This window comes from Plodia interpunctella, chromosome 17 (genome assembly GCF_027563975.2).
Source record: "Plodia interpunctella isolate USDA-ARS_2022_Savannah chromosome 17, ilPloInte3.2, whole genome shotgun sequence".
NCBI classification, from domain to species: Eukaryota; Metazoa; Arthropoda; class Insecta; order Lepidoptera; family Pyralidae; genus Plodia; species Plodia interpunctella.
The window spans coordinates 6,096,317-6,123,424 of record NC_071310.1 but is presented as its reverse complement, the minus strand read 5'-3'; the positions used below and the strand labels follow the sequence as shown (position 1 = coordinate 6,123,424).

The 27,108-nt window shown below is 33.1% G+C and overlaps 1 protein-coding gene across 3 annotated transcripts in view; it reads right to left on the bottom strand.

The window, feature by feature from the left end:
• The window catches only part of LOC128677283 (uncharacterized protein), a 197,218-nt gene that overhangs the window by 157,333 nt on the left and 12,777 nt on the right, over positions 1-27,108 (bottom strand). The window contains exon 1 of one of the 3 annotated variants that reach the window (XM_053758005.1): positions 12,759-13,162. The exons of the other annotated variants lie outside the window; for them this stretch is intronic. The gene's annotated coding sequence lies outside the window, so the exon portion shown is untranslated. Of the gene's footprint in view, positions 1-12,758; positions 13,163-27,108 lie in introns of those variants that run through there. 3 annotated transcript variants of the gene reach the window in all.

Here is a 27,108-nt window from a genome sequence, read left to right as displayed (position 1 = left end):
AAGTTTGCATTCAAAATATTTACTATTTACATGACGAAAGAAAAAAAAACAGTCTTGCATCAAAATAATCAAGTGCTACATACTTTGTCAATGAAGGGCTGTGGGTCAAATAAATCTTACTATAATTGCTTTCAACGACGACAAGACTTGGACAATTTAACGCAGTTCAAAATGTGAAAACGGCGTATTTATAAAGAGTCTCTTAATAAAAATGTTGAACAGTACAGTTGGTTTATAAATTGAGGCACGTTGCAGGAGGCTCAATTTGATTTTTACTCGCCGTCAGGGACGCAAGCCCAGTGATCCGTAACGTTTCTGATTGGATAAAGGGTTCTATAGTGGAATCTGTTGAGGATTGGAGTGCAGGGCCTGTCGGTCTTTATGTCTGGGAATTATTTACGACTCTCTATTACTTTAGCCTGAGCGTATTTTCAGATAAATTTCTGCTGTAAAAGATTTACGTTTATAACACAAAATTTTCAAGTTTATCGATATTGTGTTCGATGTACCAAGAGAAGTTACTAGCAGATTTTGTTGCTAAAATTTTGTTTTCTGACATAATAAGAACCATTCCCGCTTGCTCAGTCGTGCTTAGTTGTGACGACGCATAACGTCATAGGTCCATTATTTGTATAGGATTTGAGACTGACATGCGTTTATGTAGGTCGAAATTTCATACAATTTCTGCGCTGTCTGCCGATGGACGTCAAAACGAGCGTTACAAATTTTTCACATAAAACTACATGCACGTATCATTAAAACTGGGCAGTCTATTCTTGCTGATTCGTCATTGGTATGCGACAAACACGCATCTGTCTCGCACTAACTCATCGCGTTGAAACTAGTTTTTCGTCGCGGATTCAGCCGAATTTTTATTTGAGATTGGAGGCCGAAAAACAAAGCTATTGTGTAGGACATTCAACTTGCAACAATGTAAGACTTTCAAAACAACACCGCCTACGTTCAGCGAAGACTACAGTTTTTAAGTTTCATATTGTAAATATAATTTCGCTTATTAACTGCATAACTGTTTTTTTTAATTACTTTAAAAACACTTCTATTATTACTCTATCCATTTTTGTCGACCATTTTTGTCATTATGTGGATCTAAAAACACATAATACTTGTGTAGGCAGCATTAAATTTAGCAATTATTATCGAAATCTCTACTCCATTTCTAATTTAAAAAGATAACTCGTCATTCTTCTTCTTTATTCTGATAATATTTAGACTATCAGCCTATCCTACTATTATAAATGCGAAAGTTGTTACTCTTTCATGCAAAATATACTGGATGGATTGTTTTGAAATTTGGTACACGGGTCGAATATATAACCTATAGGGGAATTAGGGGAATAACACTTGTGTGTTATTCCCTATATGTGATATTCCTATTATTAGGAATTACCTTATGGTAATTCCTGAAATTTCCGCGGTGCGAAGCCTAGGGGCGCAGCTAGTGAGTCATATTTTTCAGAATTTGACATTTCAACCACTCAAAATTAATCATAATTAAAGAAGCATGAGCAAGATTCAACATTTGTATTCATAGTCTCAGACAATAAACCAAGTGACATCTAAAATATCAACTCAGAATAACAAATAAATCTCCTTTAAGTTAACAAAGAAACCAACAAGATGGTGTGGATTAGGAATATGTTCTGTTTTAAAAAAAGAAAATGAACAAACGAGAATTGAAACATCATCTTGCAATGCCACGTCCACTGTGAAACAGACTTCAAACCAACCGACACAGCTGTCAATATAATCGATCGATGTTGAAAAGAAAACAATCTTCAATGTAATTTAGCTTCAGTTTTGAAAATTAGGTACTTAGAAATTCTTTACCAATTCTAAGGTCGTTTATTTTGCTTATTGTTATGGATTATTTACAGTAGCTTATTAGTATAATGATAATAATAATGATCTAACTGTTCTCCCTTTTACAACACTTCAAGATCCTAACGTACACTTTCCCTGCTTCTTGTCGCCCTTCTGTCATTCTCACAAACAAGAGAGTGAGAGAAGAGACGTTAAATATCAATAATGTAATTTTAATCACAATGTTGACTATCCTGCCCTCCCAAATAGGTTGTTTGTTCCATCCAACCCATTCGTATGGGCTCGTAAACGCTCACACTCCACTCTAAATAACTTTATTGATCATCGTAACGAGCTCGTTAACGTTTGATGAACGTTGTCAAAACGTGGTCGTCCCGAGCACATTGTGTTAACATCGTCAAATCTAAACATCAAGATCTGTGTCATATACAAGTCATAAATATCCGTTGCACCAGTCAATTCTGACGGTAACTTTTACATGCGCAGAAAAACGCAAAATACGCCATTTTGTCTAAACTTCAGCGGCGCGTAGGTTAAAGTCAAAGTACCTAGACTTGTTTAACTCATATTAAGTAGTAAAACTACGCAATGTTAGTAAACATTGCGTAGTTTTATTTATTTCTATATTTATATATACATATGTATATACAATACAATATGTATTATTGTTTGATAAAAATGAGAACAATGGGTGTTATTTATTACAAAATATGTTCTTCAAGTAGACCTACTTGATTAGTGTGTGGACACTTACGAAGCTCACGAGATGTGAGAATTCACTCAACTACATAACGAAACTTTAAAGTACTTTATAACTATCTACACTTAGTTTACTTTTTGTCCTTTTGGTACTGACTTCTAGTCTATGATAGTGAGATTTGGCTACATACATCTATAAGTACATATAGGTATTCCTATTTTTACAAAAAACAAAAACATACATAAAATCATGAGACCTACATAATAATCCTTTTTAGGCAGGCAGTTCTGTAATATGAAAGTAAAGTAACAGAAGTATTTTTATTCGAGCGTCGACTTGTTTATCTTTTATCTTTCTTCAGCAGTAGAATAGGTCGGCTATTCATCCTAAATCGAAGCTAAGCATTTGATAAAATCTGAGACTTCTAAGGATCTAAGCAGACGAACGGTGGTAAAACGCCGCGATAGCATCGATGGATTGCGAGATACAATACAGATGAGGCCGAATGATATAGTTGAGGAGGTAAGGAGTAAATCTGAAAGCGCCATTTTATCGCCCCCTTTTATTTATGGTTTTGTGAACTGAGAATTTGTTATTAAAAATTAAAATATGAGTAGGTATTCAAGTTTTTCCATAAAAGACATCCATTCCATATTTGGAAACAATTATACAATACAATAAATCAAAATTAAAATAAAATAAAAATTACAAATAAAAAACCTCCTCAAATGCGCCGCACCTTTTCATTTCTCATTCTCATCTGTCGTTACAGATGTTTCGCATGCCGTTGGATGCGAAATTTTTAAGCTATATACTTATTTCGCATCGACCTTGGTGGCGAAGTGGTAAGTGCTTGCCTCTGAACCGAGAGGTCCCGGGTCCGATCCCCGGTCGGGTCATGATGAAAAATCTTCTATCTTTTTCTGATTAGCCCGGGTGTCGGATGTTTATCTATATATGTATTTGATATTTGATATTTGATGTAAAATATAGTATCGTTAAGTTAGTATCCCATAACACAAGTCTCGAACTTACTTTGGGGCTAGCTCAATCTGTGTGATTTGTCCTTGTATATTTATTTATTTAGCAATACACATACTGCAATACAACAATAATAGCAATGTATTCATGTACATACAAAATATAACTATATTTTTATTACCAAATGATTCACGTTGCCTATAATTCTATGTAAAACAATATACCTATCGTTAACATAATATTCCTGGAATTAAATTTCTTAGTCCAATGAGTCAGAAGTCTATGACACATGTCATTGTCCCACAGATATAAGAACATAACTTCTTATATTCGTGCAATGACCTAATTTTTAATAAAGAAGATCAGTCACTATAACAGATATAAAAACATTACGTCATTATTTAACTTTTTTAATTGATTACAAGTTAAATATATATAAAAGAGTAAAAGGGGCCACATACTGTTACACATTATATAAATTGCTATATCGACTAGAAAAGAAGAAGCTCTTTCTAGGTTTCCGTATAACGAAGTAAGTCACACACACCCATACACATCTAGTTTTGTATATATTATGCAACCGAAGAACCTAGAATTTTATGGACAATTCTGCATTTACATGCAAATTGTCCACAGAGACGGTGCACTCGTAACAATATTATATATAGAAATCACAGCCAAATATACAGGATTATGAAAGTCCGAACATTGTGCTATAGCTAGGGTTACCATAATTTGAGTTTAAAATCTTTTTAAACTTTAAATTGGGCTCAACATTTTTGTCGTGAGTAACCGCTAACACCCTGTTTATCACATGTGATTCCATGTAGAGGAAACAACACATCAACCTACCCAAATTCAATTTCAATACGCTTCTATTAACGCGGAATAAATAGGTATTCATGCAGATAAGTTGACATGCGATCGACTGTACATTGTGTACATACTTGTTGTGCTCTCGTAGTACACGCATATGTACTTATTACAATATGCTAACGAGACGACTACGCCTGCAGGTACAACCTCGAACGTGCGTTTTCTTTCTAGATTCACATCACAATCTGCCGTTCTTCAGTTGGTCTATGGGATCAGTCCCATGTGCCTAAAACGGGATGAGGTCCTTACGTCGTAATTCGGCAAAGGATTGTCCCGTTCACATACGAAATGATGTTAACCCTAGCCTTAGCAGATGTGGCTTGGAACATCCCAATGTTTAGTAAATATACTGACGCGACAGCGCGTTCCGTTCATCGCATTTGTCTATGAATAAATGTTTATATCTTACTTGTTGGTATAAAGAAACAGTTTTCAGTATCATCAGTTAATAATAAATCCTCTGGTTTTATGCCATTCTATAAAGATTGACTTTATAGATGAACAAACTAATTCACTCAGTGTTGGCGTGATCTTGAATATATATGAAAATATTTTTGGAACATAATTATATTCTGAGAAAAAGCATATAATTCAGTTTTATTTTTTACTAGCTTTTGCCCGTCGCATTGCTTACGTTAATTTGTCTTCCAAAAAAGAATCGAAGTTAAATTTCAAAGTAAGTTAAATCATTTGACTGAAAAAATTTACTTTCACTGAATTATAGTTTTTTTATGTACTCAATAAACGAATGTACCGATTATACATAATCACTAAAATATTAGTGAACACATATTTTACTACGTCACACCTGTTCAGTTTTTCACTACAGCATCATTCACAAAAAATAAAATACCCAATTCATCACATCCGGAGACTATATTAAAAAAATGTTGTTCTAAAATTAAGGACAGATGGCGCTTCATAAATAACATCTATTTTAAAATCTGAGAATATTATTAGATAATTTACGATAGCATTTCTGAAACACGCGTATTTAGCAGGGAATTCGTTCTGCACACCAATCAGAATAGCGGTTTCCACGATTCCGTTTAGAGCACCGCGTAACGGTTAATATTTTCCAAATGTTTGGATAATTAAAAACGTTATTCCTAGAACACCTTGTGCTAAGTATTAACAAATAATGGATCCTATTTCATTAATAAATACTTTTTACGTCGAAATGCAGTAAGAGGAACATATAATAATTCCTCGATCTGATTCCCTAAAAAAATGATGGGTGCTCTAGACGCAGCGGTAGGATCTATTCAAATCGATGTACTGAACGACATACATCGTTTTTCGCTCGCAACGAGTTTATTTATCCACTCGACTTGATTAGCATAATTGTTATTATTATTTACCGATGAAATAGAATGAAGACGTTCATTAATTGGGCAAATTTGCAAATATTTTTATATTGTTTCGCTTACATTATTACGTGTTTTGTACTATAGAAAAATCTTTGATCATCTTTCTAAATTAAACTTAACGGCTTGTGGTTCCGCCCTAGAATAGGACCACTCCATATCCGTAACGTAGATGTCGTGAGTACTTTAGGCTTTTAATAGCTGATACGTAACAACAATTTCCCGAAAGAGATTTGACGTTAGGCAGGCAGCCGATAGGAAAATTACAAATCTCCAAATTTTCATTGGAAACACGAGCTTCAGGCATCATAGCCGCAAACGCATGGAAACATGCTAAGATAAGAGAGAGATGAGGGAGAAAATTATGCCTTATCCTTATTGTTCTTTGTTGGTAATCTTATTCAAACTTGTTTGTTTGAAATAACTATGTTGCACATACTCGTAATAACAAACTAAAAAAATAATAAGTAAACTAGTTTAACAAATGATGCATTTAGATCACAAGGGAAAGGTTTTGCTAGATATTATTCCCGTGGTAACAGGATTTTCCTCGTTTTAACGAGGAATTAAAACCGACTACGGAGAAAATATCAAATTAAATATTTTTCTATTGTTTCTTTCTTTTATGAATCCCTTATTTTTTATTTTTTTTATTTTTTTAAAATTACGGATGGAGTTCGTTAGGCAGGATTTGACTAAAAAGGAAGTAACTGATCGATTAACAGCATATAAGGAGAGGTGGAGGAGACGACATGCGGTACCGACCACACATAACGTGAGATAAGGTTGGACGCCTGAAGATGGAAGTAGCATATATGAAATTAGCGTCGGTTGTTGTTAAATAGCAAGTACCTAATTACATTTATATTAAATTATATATTAATTTCCCGAAAAAATTACTTTATGTATTCCTTATGAACGCAATTCATTTTTTCAAATTATTTACTCTAAGTCAGTGCTCGCAAAATTTTGTAACAAGAAAAGTTTCAATTTTATAATTTAATTGCAAATTCTAATCTTTATATTGGTACTTCAACTAATATTAATTAAGAAGCACTTCTATTCATTTACTTAATAGAAGCTACCAAAAAGTTTTACAGGAGCTAACTCTTTCTGAAACTCTTTTTATGTATAATTTATTTATCAATAAGACTTTTTCTAATTAATAATTATCAATGGCAACATTTGTTGGCAAATACAATACACTGTAATGTTCGTACAATGAACTGTAATGTTCGTTTGACAGCACCCCGAACGGGCTATCGCCGTCTCACTCTTGCTCGTGTCAGTATTCGCCAAAATTAATTTAAATACATCCTTGTCTTTCCACTCAGCTGAGCGTGAGTCGATTCGCAATTCCTACACTCCGATTGCCCCATTTTGTGGGTATTTTCCTGTTTTCTCCATAGCTTAGTCTGCACCCCAATGTGGATTTTATTCGTACAGATTTAGAATTTTGTCACATAAACACTGAAATGAAATACTTTATTTCCAAGTCTTATAATATTGCACTATATAATTGCTGTATATTCTCTTATCTGCTGTATATTATCTTATTAGTAAAATCTACGATGTTCAAATAATGACCCTACCGTTCGCAGTATATAAATTACAACATTACATTAAAAAATTAGTGAAAAATTACCATGGCTCATTCGCACGAACGTTTTGTAAACGCTTGACATTGGCACTTTTATAACGCTTTCGACATTTAACCTACAGTCCAAACCATACCAATTTGTTTATTTATTACTATTTAGGAAGGCTTACAGCTAAGTAACAAAAACATATAAATAAGAGTAGGAAACAGAGACCCAATTAAAAGTCTCCACATATCAAATCAATAATCAAAATTCTAAAACGTCACATCATAAAGGGCGAACAGATACGTTCTATTCAAATGACATTTCTTTAGCAATTATCATTCCGAAATGTACTAATACTACTACTATGTTGGCACCAAGGAGAATTATTACATAATTTAAAATTAGACAAGAAAATCTTCCAGTGAAGGTCTAATTAAAATCTTCCAGTGAAGGTCTGAATAAAAGTTTTAACTTTCACAATGCTATTTTAACGCACATAAAAAAGATTTCGTGTGCTCGAGGTCTTATTATATCTGTCGGCCGATGCCTCCGGAAAATTTACTTCTTAATATTTTTTACTTTCGTATACAAACCCGAGCTCACTGACGAGGAAAATCTGCTCTCTCAATTATGTTTTACCTGAAAATTAAGAAAATTTGCATTAATAAAATCGGACATTTATTTGAGAGTGGTTTTACTTCATACTTTAATCAAAGAGATTGATGATGGCATCGCTCTCATTCACTACTATAAGCCATATACTGATACTAATGTATCAGTCGTGTGGAAATTTGATTCAATGTACGAACAATATATTTACCATTTCAGATATTTTTGGTATTTGTTAGGCCAAACATTAGAAATGACGGCTATCTGCAAAAGATATTTACGCCCTCCACTAAGTTGTAGTGAGGAAATAAAACAGATATTACAACAAGACGAAATGGTACCATCAAATTTATTGCCAACCAAGAGGCCAGACGCTTGTCTTCCACGTATCATAACAAAACAAAGTAGTCGGCATTGTCTAAACATAATTTCAAGGAAATGTCGGATAGATCGTACGTCATCTGGATAGATGGAACAAATGGAAGCGTATCTAGGATTCCAAATCTTGGCCGCGTCATCTCCGAATAAACCCGAGTAGAAAGCGGTACTTTGAATTGAAGTTAGGTATAACCGTTGGCCCCACAAGGGGTCATTTGAGTACAATTCAATTTTAAATTAAATTTGAATGACTATTCATGACACAATATTTATTTCTATTTTGTGTATGACAATTCTATGATAAATAAACTTGGCGCCACAAACTATACGCACCATTCAATCGGTTTAAATTTATTTCATAAATATAAACTTACATCAATTGTAGGCCGAAATACGTTAAATATAGTGACAATGAAATGTTCATGTCATTCAATAAATACTTCTAATTCAAACATATTTCTTTTATTGATTTATCTACAACAATTGCTAACTGTCAATTTGCGATCCATTGCACCCAATTAGACAACTTTGACGCTCGCTCTCTTTTTGGGGTCACTGAGCCAGCCCGTAAGAGAAGAGAACATTCTGTGCGATACGGCATTACTTTACTCTCCGTCCCGAGTACGCACTGAAAATAAAATTTTATGCGATCGCATTCGAAACGCAAGACGAAAATAGCGGATGTGTCACTGATTATGTGGCGTGTGCGCAGTGGCCAGCAGACCGACCGACTGTCCAACTTAAATTAACGGGTTAACCGTGACATGTGCTCCAGGTTCTGTCTTTACTAGAACTTGTACGTCACCAGTAATATTTTAGTAACAGAAATAAACTTCCGAAATTGAATCGAGTTTTGTTTAAACTAAAAAATATTGGTCTGATGAAAATCCTTATTCCTTTCCAGTTGATTGTTTACTTACCTACAATCAACTGGAAAGTAAAAGATTTTCATTAGTATTTTCCAGGAGAGAAAGGCTGGAAAAGCAAATGCAAAATTTATAAGAAGGATTAAAAAATAAATAGTTGAAATAAAAATTACTGAGAATTGCACAATTCTCTAACTTAGCACATTGAAAACAGAATTTGCATTAGAATAAAATACATGTAGTTAAAAGCTTTTGTTGTTTTATAAAACAAATATCGCATATTGTCAACAAAGCAGTAGTGCCATCACTTCAAACAGCTAATAGGGATTGATTGATTGACATATGATGTTATATGTATGTCATGTTAATTCTCTAATAAGCTTAGGTCACGCCCAAATGCAACCGCATTGGGAACAAGCAGTCAAAATAATAAGAATAAATAAAGGTAATTTACGTATTTGGTCAAACACGTTTCATTACAATGTTTTCGGTTCCATTCCTCTTCGTTTTTTGTAATGTATAATAAAACACAAAAAGCACAAAAAATCTTTGAACGCATTTTATTTCTAGAAGTATTGTCTGAATGATAGTTAGTTAGGCGGGGCGTTAGTTCTGTCTTACCCCGACTGTTAGAACAGTCGGGGTAAGACAGAACTACGTACGGGATAATCTTATTTAAATAATTTGTTTAATTTTAAATGTGCCTATTTCGAGCACCGTTTTGGATTTGTGTGAAATCCCTTTTCTATAATCGTATTATTTTGTGATGTTGGTGCAAACCGCATAACTGCTAATTAGTGCCATTCAGGCACTATAACCTCGCTACGTCACATAAATGCCACTTCAGTTTTACGCTTCGAGCTGTTAAATCCCAACGTCCAGGAAATTTACTGCGGCTAAATACCTAATCCAATAGCCGTTAAATGCTAAATTAAGTTTATGATTGAAGGTAGTTTTACTCTATAGTACAGTCAACACAGTATATAAACCTACTCAAATCCACAGCATACTTATTCGCTGCTAATGCCTATTACTGCTACATCTATGCTGAATAATATAATACTAAAAAAGCCCAGCCGATCTTTAAAACTGCATTTACACCAAACAAACGAATGATCATTTTATCTCCATATTATGGTCATAGCCAGGCACTGGCCTACCGGCATAGAATGAGGATAATTCTCAATGAATCCATTGTTCAGATCCATATGAGCATATCGAGCATTCGTTAGTTTAGTATAAATACTCTCAAATGTTATCAGCGGATGTGTACATGTTCAATTTTTACACGATTTTTTCTGTGTGTGAATCAACTCAATACATATAAAACCATTTTTTATTATATTCATCGGCACGTTAAGTTATACCTATGTCTAAATAACAATCACCTACAATAACCTTGTTTTTCATAAACAATTGTTTATAAATAACATGTGTAATAACACAAAACATATTTTTGTTTATCATCTGAGACGCGACTGATTTTTCATTTCTTCAAATAGATATTTGCGAAGGAAGTCTGAGGTTAATCCTAAAACAGTCGGGATTTTATGATAGGTACGCTTTATTTCAGGCAAAATTTTGCGAAACATTTGCGAAATGACAACACACTTTCGGTGAACTTCAGAAAACTTAGGCGCGAATCAGCGTACATTTCTGACTGCATGGAAACATCAGCAATGTTCGTCAAGTTCGAGTCAATTAGGCAAACTCTTTGCCAATAGTGCCAGATATACACATAAAGCAACGGAATATTTCATAAAACGTTATGCATCAAATGAATACCTGCAGAAATCTGCATTCTTAAACAAGATAAATTTCCTTCTTGTTACTCTGCTAAAGTTACCTCACTTAACTTTTAAAAGACTAATATTTTATCAATACTTTTATAAATTAGACTTACAAATAATGTGATTAAGTAACTTATTTATATACAAACGAAACCAATACACGAACGCACGCAGAAAGATAAGGGCTCGTTGGAGAGAAATAATAAAACAAACGATTACTTACACAAATGTAGGCCAATCCCGTTTATTTTGGTAGGGCTGGAGCGTGACAAGCATGCCCGGACCTACCCCGAGCTACAGTTTGCTTACAGTCTGTGCAGTGCACCGGGACCCCAGCTTAAGGGGCTCTCTCATCTTTGTGTCATATTTTTGTCACTCATCATTAATTACTAAAAGTATCAAATAGATATATATTGATGAATCATATATGTAAATAAAATCATATACACATGTTTAGTGTGCGGTGTGACCCCTGGTGTTGTAGGCGTGTAAGCTGCTGTGACCACTTGTAATCTTAAAATGATTACGTGTTTGCCAGTAGTGTAAAAAAAACTTTTTTTCTCTTTTCTACAGAAGAAATAGTAGAAAAGTGCAGAAGTTCCGATGCTTTACGGATACCGAGAAAACGCTCAGATAAGATGCACATACGGACTCCCATAGCTAAAGATTTGAGGTCAAACATAGGCTGGTTTTCTTTCAAATTTGGGTTTACTTAGGAACTGCAATGGAACCTACCTAGTGAAAGTTTGTATTAAAAAAACACAAGATATTTTTGCAGCTACGATCTTTTTTTTTGTACCAGAACATTAGTTCTGGTTTACTAATTACATACCTCCATCTTCCTGTTAAAACTAAAATAATTTAGTTGAAGTGGGACCCTAAATTTGTTTTGCACCAGGTCCTACAGTAGTCTAGCTACGCTGCAGCCTGGAGCAACCCCTTTCGGGCCATTTCTATTCAGACGCGCTGCCAGCATCACGGAACCAAAGTGCTGGTCATAGACTAGGGAAAATATAGATGGGGTGCAGTGCTGCTTGCATTGCAATTGGAGTTACGTGTATGAACTGATTACAATTTTTTTTCTAGCTATATTGTTCATAATCAAGTTAACAAAGTACGTTAATTTATTTTACAATCATTGATCACAAAAGCATTGAAAAAGTTATGAAAGAAAGTATAAAAAAATTTAAAATCAAATTGTTTTACGTGAACGTGTCCTCTTTTAATAATGATTATATTATTTATTTATATTGCACGTTCCAGTCCACCACCGTTAGTTTGAGAGGATATATTTACACAACAACGGTAAAAGTAATTATTGTGTAGTAAGAATTTATTCTGGACCAAGAATCTCATGTCGTCTATCTCATCTCATAACCTCCGTCAATGGCGGTGATAGTGATAATGGGGAAGGCTCCACCCAACCAATACGGTTTACCCGTATTGGTAATTATTTCCTGACTTTAGTATTACTTAAGTTTGTTCTGGATCCAAGTTTAATTGGAAGTCGGCTTTGCGAACTTAAATTTGTAGGCTCAGCTTGTATGTGCACGACACGTTCCCTTACGATAACGCAATGGTTTTATAACCGTAAAAAAAATAAAGTGGTAATTTCGAAATTAAATAACACAGGCAAATTGAAACTGATGAAAATAATATATTTATAAAACTTTGTACGGCGTGCCATAGTTTCAGTTAAATACATGGTCGTTGTCACACATCAAAAATATATTCCCATCTAAATGGAAACAAGAAATACTTACCTGATTCTATGCCATGATATGAAACACATTGGCAATCTGTAACTGCATAAACAAAATGGCGTACTTTGCGTTTTTCTGCACAGGTAAAATTTAAAGTCAAAGTTGACTGGTGCCCACCCACCACAATTACCTTAGGCACTCTTAGGTATTTATTAGTAAAGATTAAAAGTTCGTTGCTATATTTCATTAATAGATTAAATTTTAACATACAAATAATGTAAACTTATTTTAAAGCCGGTATTGATATAAATAAAGGCTACAGATTCCATCGACAATAAATGTAAAAATACATATAAACACCACAAAACGCTTATAGTACCTCCGATATAACCGTATAAATCGATTGTAGGTGGACTTATAATTTAAAAGTGAATTATTAAGTTGTAATTACATGTTGGCATAACACTGACCGTTACGCGACTACTGACACTCGGACTCATATATTTACCGTGACGACACAGCGACTGTACAGAAATAAACCCTCTTTTTATAAAGTACATTCACAACATTGTTTTCTTTAAAGCTATAAACATAGTAAAGTTAATACGAATCACTTATCGGCGGAAAAGTAGAATACAGTTTTAGTCTAGTACCTAAAAGACTTTTTTCAACACTTAGTCCGACTCGGCCCGCGCCGCTACATCACTAATAATAATAGGTATTGTATTTTTTCACGTTAGCTTTAACCAAATTAAAACAAAGATTTCAATTCGTTTATGAAAATGTTTTATAGGTTTATGTAAAAATGTAAACAAATATTTCATACTTACTCATCTGAGCGTTTTCTTCTTTTTAGCCGTTAAACGTCGTAATTAGTATAAATACTAAAGAGTATCAACAATGTACGTGTACATGTCTTTTTTTCTGTTACTTTCTGTGTTTGCACCACGCCGGTGGGCGGCTATTGTGTACAGTTTCAGATAGTGTCTCCAATTCTGGACAGATGCCAGAACGAATCGGGAGCTATGAGCAATCCCCTTAAGAGCGAGATTGAACCGTGCCGAGTATGTTAAGTTTGGTATAACGTAGCCTTAACACACGGCGTATGGCCAATCTACTTTGTAAATAGTATATAGAGCCTTTTATATTCTGTTTTTTGTCTCGGGCTAGTAGTAGTTTTAAAGATTAAAAAAACTAGAAAAGATCCTAATAAATTAATAATAATTCATGAAAAGATCTCAAAAAGGTTTTCTCGTGTCCCGCTGGCGGCCGGTCATAAAAAAAATTAAGATTTATATAAAGGTTCCTTTTTTAAGTTCGGGACCGCAGAGACCCGATTTTCCATGCCTGCAAAACCGAGACAACACGCTCAAACGAGATAAATTAAAAACAAAACATTATCAGCATATCACTTCCTTCTTCCCATTTAAAAGCTAAGAGCCATTTCTTTTTTAGTGATGGCCATATGTATATCTTCTCAAGTTAATATCAATCAATATTCATTTAAGTACTCGTTATTAATTTAGTAGATATTGTGGTCAGACGTTTTGTTTTCGCACAAAATTTTCGTCTCAAATATTTTAATTATGTTATAGATACTTTACATTCGACGCTTGTGTATACATTTAAATATATAACTATTATTAAACTAAACTGTTTATCACAGGCCGCGGCCTCAAGGCGCGGTTCCGATATCTGCTGCTGGCAGCCCTAATCGAAGTAACGTCACGTTCAGCGCGTGACACACATCCAAATTTCATCCAAAGGTTGAGCTCACAATCACAGAATGTGGTCTTCTATAATTGTGATCACAACCTTATATACTTACCTTATACATATATACTTACCTTTAGTTTTCATTTCTACAACAACAGTTTTAACTAGGAAAGTTTGATATCGTAAGTCGACAGTTTGTGAATGGTATGTTTAATTTCTTAAGTTTCAAGGCCCAAATACCACTAAAAGTATTATTATTTTAAGGCGATTACTTTTAGATTACAGTTGAATAAATAAAAAAAACAGTGGCCACTAAATTATTTCTATTAGTCTACACTGTGACCACATTATGCAATGGATATATAAGCTTACTCAATAAATCTTCTTAAAATCCATACTTATATACTAATAATGCGTAAGACGCCGATGACGACGACGACATTTCGGCTATGATTTTACAACCGACGGCTTGCATAACCTCAACTTTCTTTAGGATTGCTATTGTTGCCACCCCTGTGTGTCTCTTAGTTGCCTCGTATAACATCCGCGGGAAGATATGAAGTGGTATTCGGCAAAATGACGTCACATAAAGCTAGCAATAAATAACTCCGTGTAAAATTGCGATAGCAGTCAAAACACCGCCGCCAGAATCGCACCGCTCATTTACAACTGGGGCACGACAAACTTTCCGAAATTAATGTATCAAATTCCGCGAGTAGGTCTGTACCACAAATAAGCAAATCGAAGAGATACAGATAAATCTGTGTCCGCCACGGAGACTTGTTTCATAACTTACGACCCACCTATTATGGCAAATTAATTCCCCAATTTTATTCCGAAGATAAGGAAATTAATGTGTTTATATAAAATGACACTTGAAACAATATTTAAACCGATAGATCACGCATATCAACTTTAGGTACATTTATTTAGAGCACTTTTCAACTAAGATTTAATAAAATATACATATACTAAGTATATAGAAGTAAATTCGATTTTCTGATATATACAAATTAAATGACACATAGCGTGTGTACGGTTGCACATGCTATGTTCAGATTTTCGAGTAAACATAACCAACATTTTACTGATTATTTAATTTGTATATATCTAATTTATATCTATGCTTTATATTTATTTAAGTATAACTTTTTCTACATCATGTTTTGTCAACCCTACGGTCGTGTGTATTTTAGCCGCGGCACATTGACTAGAAAATGCCGCATGCGTTAATTGCCTTCAATTTGTTAGCCTTGATTTAGATGCATCAGTTAATGCTGTGCACCATAGTGCTAATAATTTATTAATTAAACGAGCCGAAAACGCGTTATAATATTAGGTTTAGTGCCAATGCCAATTTCTGTGAATCATGCATTTGATGGTAATAGATATTCATAGAATCATGTGCAATAAAATTTTCTTGTGTTTCAGTTTTATGTGCGTGTTGATACTACCGGCATACTACTACTACGGAATTACTTCAAATGTTATATGCTGATAAAAATATTTGTGAATGATTATTTTAAAAGTGATAGGACAAACGGTAAAAACATAGTTAAATTCCTAGGTAATTAGACTGGATTTTTCCATCCACATATACATACATTCCATAAACATATTACACAGAAAAGATTCCAAAAATAATATTGTAAACAATCGTACAAAAGTAACTAATTCACATTGAGGATTGTATTGTAGCTTTTATATAGAAAAAACATTGTTTATTCGGTCGGCGCGGGCACTTGTGGGACCCGGCCCTACGTGTTTGAAGTTTGCTTGGTCATTTTTAAAGAGGAATAACCTCGGCAAAAAAGTGAAGTAAAAATGTTTGGCGCGTGCGAAAGCAAGGGTTCTAGCCACTAAAACATTCACCACGCGTGGGAGGAGCCGCCATTGTTTTTATTATAAGCATCGCTGGGTTTTTGTTCTTTCCTCTTGTTAGGATTATGATAATGGAACCTTTGAAACGTGCAAGTTTGCGCGACGTGGAATGGCCAGCTTTAATGTTTGACTGTTTGCTCCAAGTTCAATGGGGGAACTTTTTTACTTCAGTCCTATCTTTGAGTCTTAACCGGGGAGTCTTAGGTTCGATCCCCGGCCAGTGTAACTCAATTTTTTCTATATAAGTGGAGATAGATAATTTTATCTATAGCTTCTATTTTGGCATCGCATCAGACTCGTATTACATTGATACCTATTTATATAGGAAGATAAATTAATGACAATTTATATCTAAGTCTAGACGAGGTCTAGACATTGTCACAGAAAGCGATGAGTACAAGGTGATGAATTTTTGCTACTTTGTCACCTTAACTCTACTAGTTATGATATGATGGGTTTCGCCTTCTAACATTTGTTACGACTATGTGTTGTAACAATACATTTAATGAAGAATAAATAGTACTATAAGCTAAATAAATAGTTCTATAATTAAACAATAAAATTTATATAATATTAGTATAGATTAAATAAAATTTAGGTATCCAAAATCAAATGAGGGCTTACAATCTGAAGAGCTAATATATCGTTCTACTAAAGTTCATATCGTTCTGAATTCCATCGAATCTAAAGTTATAATTTAAATATCACGAATTCAATGGCATAGCTGTGTAAAATATTTTTAAAATTATTCTGAAAGAAAAAATCTACCACCTCCGGTGAAGTAAAACATCGTGAGGAAACCGGCACACTGGTTGATTCTTATTAATTTGTGTGTGAAAAGGAGAAGGCAATGGCAAACCACTCCATTAATAATGCCAAGAAAGTTGTTGTGTGTGTTTCATTCCACGTAATTACCACGAACCTCAGCCATGAGCAATACGACTATGAAGAAGACCACTATTTTATCGTCAATACAAATGTACTAATTTGTTTTGATGACAAATAGCGGTGGCCATACATAATTACTATACTTAGAGACTATGTTAGTATATAAAATCTCTACGCCCTTGTGGCTTTTATTGCGGGAGTTTCCCGAATGGAAGAGTTGCCGATATCTATGCCTCTTGACAAATAGTGTTGTTTTCGCCAAGACCCATGTTGTTTGTTCCAACTACAGTGGTTAGTTTCTATTGCAAAGATGTATTCTACTAGAAAAGACAAATTGGACATGATGAAAATGGATAATCTTTTTATGGAACTCAAACACATGGAGCGAACTTGCGTAGGACTGTACATTTTGTTCTTAAAATTTTCGATATTGCATGCAATTTTCGATAGTCTCGGGGACATTGTAGTTTTCTATTGGTGAAAATATTTGGGAAATCCGTGACGTAATTGCATTGCAAAGATTTTTCCTTTTCCATATTAGTGTAGATTTACCTAAAATTAAACGATCATAATAAGAATCAAATATTATACAAACATCAAAAAGACCCTTTATTATATAGAATAAAAATACCTATCCTGAAGTTGTTGATAGAAATCAATTCTTGGTTTGCATGAGCCAGGCGTTCATGGGTTTATCATATTTTCAATACATTACATATAGTTTAAAAACGTATCTTTCTTTATAATAAAGCATAGGAAGATATTAGCAATTGGTGCTTCATATATTTAATTTTTTTTTATATGTATATATGTCTCTTCTATGCGAATAGAATTCAATGTCACCATCGAATGTACCATTAGAAATAGCGAATGGTTAAGACGAAAACACCGCAGGCGCCTGCCTCTGTTTTCGTTCTTAGTTTTATAACCTAATGTATAAATCTATAACAAGGTCGTGAACGTTAAATAGAATTTCATTACTGTATTTATATTTATATGGATAACTTAGACAAATACTACTAAGGTGCACTCTTGTCGGTTTCATATTGCTTTTATGAATTTACTTGAAATGTTTACAAAATCCCAGTCCATTTCCAGTAAATTCGTATAAAAATAACTAGAGTGCATATATATATATAATTTTTTATAGTTTTATTTTCCAGTTCATACGCACCTGCACATACAAATCCATCTAAATATCTATGTGCGAATATTCAACTCAAATTGATGATTAGAGAAGAGGTCAAATAGATTCATTTTCACGTTGAGATATTACTTAGCTAATAAAATACTATGCCAGACTTATAGCAGGCATAAGCATTTTATGTCTTTTCATAATCATCATTCCTGCCCAACTCTGCACAGTGCGGCATTTCTTCACAGAAGTGGTCATTTCAAAATGATAGTGCCTAGTTTCCGGAGAAATATTAATAATTTGACGAATATATAAAATAATTTCAAAACGAAAATAGAAGATAATGGAAATATTTGACGTGAAGTATATATAGTAAAGATCTCATTTCTGAATAAATGATTGGACTTTGATAAAATTTAACAAGCTACGAATGCGGAAAAAGCTAAGGGAAAAAGAAGAAAAATATGACTTTGCGACAGAATACCAAGTCTGACAAAGAAGTCCTCCAACTTCAATGAAAATATTTTCAAGGTAAGCACTTACCTATAAGTACACAAGAATGCTTTTAGTTTTACATTCCGCTGGAATGAACTTACAGGAATAAAGTAGAGGTTTATTAAAAATGCTTGCTTTGAGGAATTTAAGTTTAAACATAATCACTGAGATCATATTACATTATTTTAAAAGTCAAGTGGCAGTGTTTTATTGCAGCTTTTTCTAATTATTACATTTTTGCGAAGAGCCGCCGCTGTAGGAATGTCTGGATTACGACACAGAACCAAAATTGATGGATAAAGAAGTATCGATATTATTTTTATTAATATAAACAAATTACAATGTTATTATACAAAATAATGATTTGAATAATTTTATATATGTTATGCTCGTTTTTTTTGTCTAGAGCTACGATACATGTATACTTAGTACTTTATATAGGCTGTTGAGATTGGTATATTTAATATCAGGTTTTAAAATTGTTACTTCTGAAAAGTATAAACAGGAGAAAGCATTTGAACAGAAATAAATAAAAATAATTATTTTTATTTATTTCTGTTTTATCACACAAATATAATAATTCCGTTTGAGAAAATTCAATAATACATTTTACTACCATTTATATATACATATATTGAACGCCTATATATCTAGGACAATGTGAATATATTTGAAATTTGAACGCTTCGTTGGAAATGTAATTTCCGAAACGTCTCTTGGGGCACAATATTTAGTGCTCACTGTGGGGATAAAATTAGGTCGAGTAGGTACTGTATGTGGCTACCGTACATTTTACTGCCGTATTTGTTCCTATATTTTAGGAAAACTAGAATATTTACGAAGAATATTTTTCATGGATCTAAGTAAGACTAATCTGAATATCATTTTTGTGTAGTGGAGAAGAAACATTAGAAAAGTAAACCCTGGACACCGACGTTGCTGTAATATAATCGAGAACACGCTCACTTGAGAGAGATCCTGTGCCATTTATATTTGTTAAAATCTATAAGAATATAAATTATCAGCATAATGAAATCAGTTCAAGGGATTTCCTCGAATATGACTACAAAAGCTATTCTCGGAAGGTGATGGACTGACTGACATTAGAACATTCCTTATTGGACCTCAAAATCATAGATTTTACATAATAATCTAATCATGCGATGGCCAAGTCGTTCTATTTATTTAAAACGTAAAAGATTTTTAATATTGATATGATAATAACTAAGGTAACAAGTTAAGACAGAAGGTCTCTTAAGTAGGGACTAAATAAATTAACCGACTTGGTACGACATGGATCTCTGCGATCTGAACTGAGCTGCGAGACTTGGTGTTTTTTACAGAATGTTTTTGATGAACTAAGTAAACTTAGTTTAAAAATATTTCTCATAATTAAGCTTGAACATCAAAATGTTGTCTATAAATTATTATGTAGAAAAACTTTATAAAATATAATAAATAAAAATTGCTAAAAATCTACCTACAAAAAAGTCATACATTAAATTTATACAAAATAACGATTTGAATAGTTCTATATATGTACTTAGTACAAATAAGTTTTGTACATTAAAATGTTCCGTAACCAAAGCCGTATAAAGACTAGACGTCGCCATCATGACTCAATAACTATTCAATGATAGCGATGAAAAGAAAATTAATTTCGCATAAGGAAGAATAATGAGGCAGTCCTTACGCGCGGCTGTTCCACAAGGCGTGTTACGGGGCTCTAATGAATTTCATAAATAACCTTTCACACGCGCCTATACACGAACACGAACATTGTTTCAATTAATCTGCGGGTTGCCCTGCTTCGCTGGCTGAAAATTACCCGAAAACTCGGGAAATTCTCGACATAACTTCACAGGGAAGTCGACCGTACCTGGCCGTTACAGAAATTATGTTTTATTGAAGAGTCCAGTATACGGCAAGGTTAACAAGTAATTTTAATAAACCACTTTACAAAGTAGGTTTCGTTGGGTTGTTACATAAGTCTGAGCCGTTATTACAAGATAAGTCTGTGGTTATTATAATATATACTAAAATTTAAAGTGTCGGCTCTTATATTGATATCATTGTTATTTAAGGAGACCCCAAAACCTAACCCTCGTTTGAAGGCGTTCATTAGTGACCATTTTTGTATGATATTTACATTGTTATTATATGTATATAGGTGTAATATTTTAATAATCTTATGAAACAAAGTTTGTGTCCAATTTGAGACAAATATAAAAAAAAATTTAGTGGCTAAATCTCCCGATTTTGGTATAATTGATACCTAATGCCTGTGTCTAATGCAGTTTATTTGCCCAATTTTGTTTTCGTTAGTTAGTTGGTTAAAGTATATTTTTTTTGCCGTGGGCGTACCCACGGGCAACAGTTAACTAGTATAATATAATCGATCATTATTTCTCACTCACATTGATTAATTATCGAAAATATTTTCCTTGTTTTAAATTCAAATAAAGAACACTGTATTATTTTTCAGTTCTCTTTACAAACGTAAGGTTTTAATTACGGCAATTAAATTCACGACAAAGGAAAAAGTTAGCAAAACATAAACGTAGGACAATCAGAATTTCCTTCGAATGATTTATGTTTAAGAAAACTTTATAGAAAACTTTTTTGGAGTTTTTTTTTGTAATGAATTATTTTTGCTCACTTTACCTACGCAGTACCTAGTGGTAGTAATTATATATTTTAAATAACAATTTCGATTAAAAACAAAAATTTTATTAGACTATAAAGTCGAAATTATTTTTGGATTTATTTTTTGGCACTTCTTTAAAAATCATTTATTTATTTATGAAAATGTCATAACATGGCACTATACTTAGTTTACCAACAAAAATATCCAAGCTTTGATAACAATAATTAAACAAAACGAATGGAATAAAATTTTATGAACTAGCAATATTCCCTTGTTTAAAAAGAGCTGTGAAAAGAATATTGAAAAAGATGAGACAATGGGGTACACGGGACACTAAACTGCCGTCTCGAGTTTTCATTTCGTCTTTTACAGTTCCAAGACAAAAAGGGACCAATCTATTATTATGCGACGGTCTTTAATTAAATACAGCTCGACATTTCGAACAACGAGGACATGCGTTTAATTATAATCGAACACAAATATCATTGGGGCAGCAGTCGGAGAGTGATTGCGGCTCGTGCGAAAGAGACAACCTGTACTGCCGGTTTGCGAGAAAGAGACAGATACGTGGATTGGCCTCGTTTTGGAGCTATCAAAGCATTGTTGTCCCGTAATAATTACTTTCAGTATTAGACACACCAGATTTGTTTTATGCAGGCGGTAATCGGTAAATATTTTTTTAACTGTTTCTCTTAAATCTTACTTAGAACTCAACATGTATTTATTGTGAAAAAATCTCGAATTTAAATAGGTACTATAGGTACCACTCATAAGAATCAATGGGCACAAAATGCTAGGCAACATATTGTTATAAAACAAGATTTGACCAACTTACGTTTTATACTCAAAAACCAAAACTCATATAATTATGTAGAAATAAAAGAATATTTCAATTTTTTTTCATTTGCGATCATAAATATAGAAAGTTTTCAACATTTTTCCGGGATATAATCGGAACATTAAAGATTTTCCAAGAATCTTCCTGTAGACTCGGGGAAACACACTACCTTTCCTTTAGCTTACAATTATATTCGATATAATGACTTATAAGCGGCTTAATTAGTCATTATTTATTAATATGTATAGTCTCATCTACATTTATATTATACGCCGGGGATTACCTCCACATATTATCATGTAATCATTTACACTGACTACCTACTTACTTAGCAAGAACATTATTATATATCCTTAAGGATTTACTATTTTGATGCTATTTAATTATAATCTGGGGATGCACATAAACAAATCACTGCTACCATAGTACCCAAACCACGACATGGCCTTAGACATTACACTATTTTTTAAAGTACCTAAGTTCTAAAAATAATATCGCCATATTAATTTACTTAAAAGCACGATTTGATGGAGTTAATTAAAAAAATTTATTTTTCAAATGAAATGTTTAAAAACATTTTCCCGCCTTCGGTAATAAAATTCATCTGAAAAACCGGTGCAATAACAAAACGCCATCTCCAAAGTAAGGTCAGTGAGTGAGGTCAAAATAATAAAAAAAGAAGAAATAGCAAACACTGCTTGCGTTTGACAGCGGGAATAAAGGTTAATTATTTTCTTAAATAGAATTCTCGCCTCGGCTAATGTTTTTAAAATCTCTGCACAAAAATGTCGCAGTAAAGCATATTTGTATTTTCAAACAAAACGTTACAACTTAATTAATTTTCAGTTTCTTTCGTTTATTACTTCTGAAATAACCTCAATCTTTCCCTGCGGCTTCCCGCGACGAACCGTGGAGACCTCAGTCACTTTCTATGATTGAAAGTTTTGAATGAGCGAGCACATATCCGTCAAATATTTTAACAAACACATTTTTGAGTTGCAAAAAGCAACTTATTTTGTTCAAACAATATGAATAAAAATTTATATTATTCTTTTTTACTAGATAGTTAATCTACTCGTATTTTTTACCACTATGGTTATAGATTTTCTACCATATTTGTATTAATTTAGAAGTAAAAATCTTGATTTATAGATAAGTGACTTTTTAGATATCCGTTTTATTTTTAAAGATATTGAATTCTCGAAAGTGTATTCCATCATTCTTTTTTCCATCATTTCGTTGAAGGAAATTGAAGTTCAGCTCAGGCAAAGTTTTAATATATTCTTCGGTGAGTTACCAGTCTGTCCCCCGATCTCATGACAATTTCTATATATACTGCGAACAACTTACGGATTTTTATATTTTTCTATATTACTTAGCAAGCAAACACGTTCTTACCATCTTTCGGATTTATTTATTTCTTATAAGTTTGTTGCATCGGAGCGTAGCCATGTTCTGATTCTGGTATGGTTGTTGCTAATAGGGCTTTTAAACTTTCGCGCCTTGATCAAATAACTAACTATTTTTTATTTATTGAAGCTGACGTTTCAGCGACCTTGCAATCACTGTGGTCGCTGTGAGATGTAGTTATGGTTATTGCTCTCCAAATTTCACGTTTCATTTTATAAAGTCAATGTTAGTACCTAAGAATTGAATACTTAATATAATATATTATAAATTTTAGATTTTTAGGTTTTTAGATTATTAGTGACTACCTATGTACATATTTATAAATTGAAAAGAAAGGTGTAAAATTCAAAAGTAAGTTTTTATTAATATATTTTTTCAAAGTCCGATCGAAGTTAATTATTAAATATGATTGTCAGCATCCGCCGCTCAATCGATCAGCCGTTTATTGCCATTAATTCCAGCAATAAAGTCATAAAACTGTTATTGCTATGATCTCATAAAATCGCCCATAACACGTCTACGTACCAGCAATTAATCTCGCGTACTAGATCAAATTTTACTACTCACCTTCGAGTATATAGGATAATATTCATCTAGGAACTTTGTGGCAATATGTTTTATCAACATATAATCGAGGAAATAACTATTGATTTTATGAATATTATATGCAGAGTATTTGTGACAGACCACGGGTAAAGAAAAGCTATCAAAGCTTAGCTACCCTTAGATCTTGTCATCCACAAGTAGAGGTCTCTAGCGGGTCCGGTGAGACAAACAACGTTAGACAAGTGAAAATGCACTTTCGTTATAAAGGTTAGAAGTCGAGTCAAACGGTCAACTCGACCGCACGCCCTCTAGTGTAATCTTGTGTATTAACTAAATAGCAGTAGCACAAAATTATAGAAATACAGAACAAACGATGCATGTTTTATGTATATACATGTTTTATGTATAGTAGTTTTCGTAGACCACCTTGTTTCCGTTGAAAATAAACATCAAGAGAAAATTAGATAAAAAAGAGTATGGAATAAAAGAAAGAATAGTAAACCATTACTAAGTTTTCTTTATAAAATTAACATGTTTATGCAAGCTTTTATCGTCTTTATAGATATTGTTTCATTGAACGATTGATAAAAAAAAACATGTCAGAGTGCAAATCGTTCAAGCGTTTCCTCGTTGGGAGTCGATAAAACTAAGCAACTGGAGGAGTCACTCTATTTATGCAGGTAGGTAGTCTTGAAAATTGACCCCCGCTTTGACGAAGAAAACAAACAAATACATAATAACGTAGTAGAAATGTTAACTTTTTTTAATAGGAAACAAATTTCGTGGTCAGTCAGATATTCTTACGTAATCTCTATATTTTATGTTCAGGTTGGCTAGAGAATTATCCCAGGGCTCTTTAACTCCTATTACCACTAACTTAAACAGGCGAGTTTTATTAACTTTAATTAATTTCGGCAAATTCTTTCTATTTAGGTTGGCAAAACTAATTCCAGCTTGGTTATATTTGATGAGTTTTAATTTCTACCTTTCTAGTATCATTTAATTGATATGGATCTCTGTATAGGCTGTAGTTACAGTTTATATAATTGGTTAAATTGATTGATGATTTAGATACAATAAAAGGGAATCGTTTATTGTTATTTCTATTTTTAAAATTCTTGATAATAGCATTCAGATTGATTTTTTCATTGATAAAAATAGTAGATTTTTTTTTAGAAACATTTTGTTTTAAAAAGAAAAAAAAACTTTTTTTTTGAAATAAAGGTTACATTCATTGATACATTTTTAAAAACCTTAATCAGTGTGTTTTTAGTCGACATCAAACCTTCTAAATCTGCTAGCGGCGCCCGCGACTTCGACTACATTTTATACGATAAATAATATTATATAAAATACCTTTTATCAGTCAACGTCGAGACCAGTAGGCGGTAGGTACCGTCTATTACTACTGCAGATACCTATATTCTACTTTGAGCCCAATTTCATCAAAATGGGTCAATTTTTTTTAATTTATGCATTACAAACCTAAATACAAATATTTCCTCTTTATAATATCAGTATAAAATTTGTATAAAATTCTCCATATATTATATATAATTATGAAATTATTGATGTTGACAATAATTTTCAAGAGAAACTCGTAGCTCCGAGTGCTACGTCGTAGCATTTGTAGCTAAGTCGTAGCCGTGCTACTTGGTTAAGGGAAATACATATTTAATATTTGATACTTAAATCAACATGACAAGTTTATCAATATCTTACAAATATATTCAACCATTATTGCCCGCGGCTTCGCCCACGTTAATTTTCCGGAATGAAAGGTCCCCTATGTCCTTTTCCATACTTCAAACTACATGTATGCAAAATTTCAAGAAGAGGATTGGTCAAGTAGATAGTGCGTGAAGAGGTAACAAACAAACTTACTTTCGCATTTATTATATTAGTTAGGATTATTATTACCATTAATCTGCTCAATATTATTTGAATATAGAGTCAGAACGCCAACAATAGTAAACAGAATCGAACTCATTACTAATTTGTTCCAAACTTTTGTTCAATATTACAAACTATTGGAAAGATAAAAGTTTTAGAAACGTATTCAAAAATTTGTCAGTCGGGAGGGCTCTAAGTTGGATAAATGAAATGTCTTCGGAGAATGTGGAAAATTCTTTATTCAGCTTAGGACGAAATACATAACATAATGACGTCATAAATTTACTTAGAACTTAGGCTAATGCCGAGTTCCAAAGTGCAGGTGATGAAGAAGCGGTGCAATAAACTTCACCGCTGCCTTTTCTCTAAAAAAGTCACAAATATGGGTCTTTTAAGTATACTATAACTAAGTTGACGGATGTATATTCCATCCAATCCCCAACCTATCCAACTTACTATGACAGAGGGGTCAAGTTTATCTGCCCTCGGTTGTACAAACACATGAAACGGATTCAGATAACAATTATTTCAACAGAAATAATGAATGAAAAACAAACCCGAAGTTCTATATCACTGAGTACTATACTAAATTGTTTCCAAAAACAATACAAACGGTTCTTTTTTATAGTCGCATTCCCAATGACTAACGGTCATGTTTCATGATCATTATGTGACATGCAGCTAATACATAAAAATGCTATTTACCTTCATATTTATCAAACTTACAATCATCCCAAAAAATAACGTTACATAGTATACTATAGATACTAGCAATGAATTACTATCAAGAGTAACAAAGACTTCATCAACGCTTCGCCTTCTGTTGATTATAACAAAATAAACAAACCATGATCAAAGTGAGACGACTTCCGTTTCATCTCGCTCATTTCCTTCAAAAACTCGTGCTAGACGTTTGAAAAAATACCAGATATGAAACGTCAAATATGACACTTACACTGAA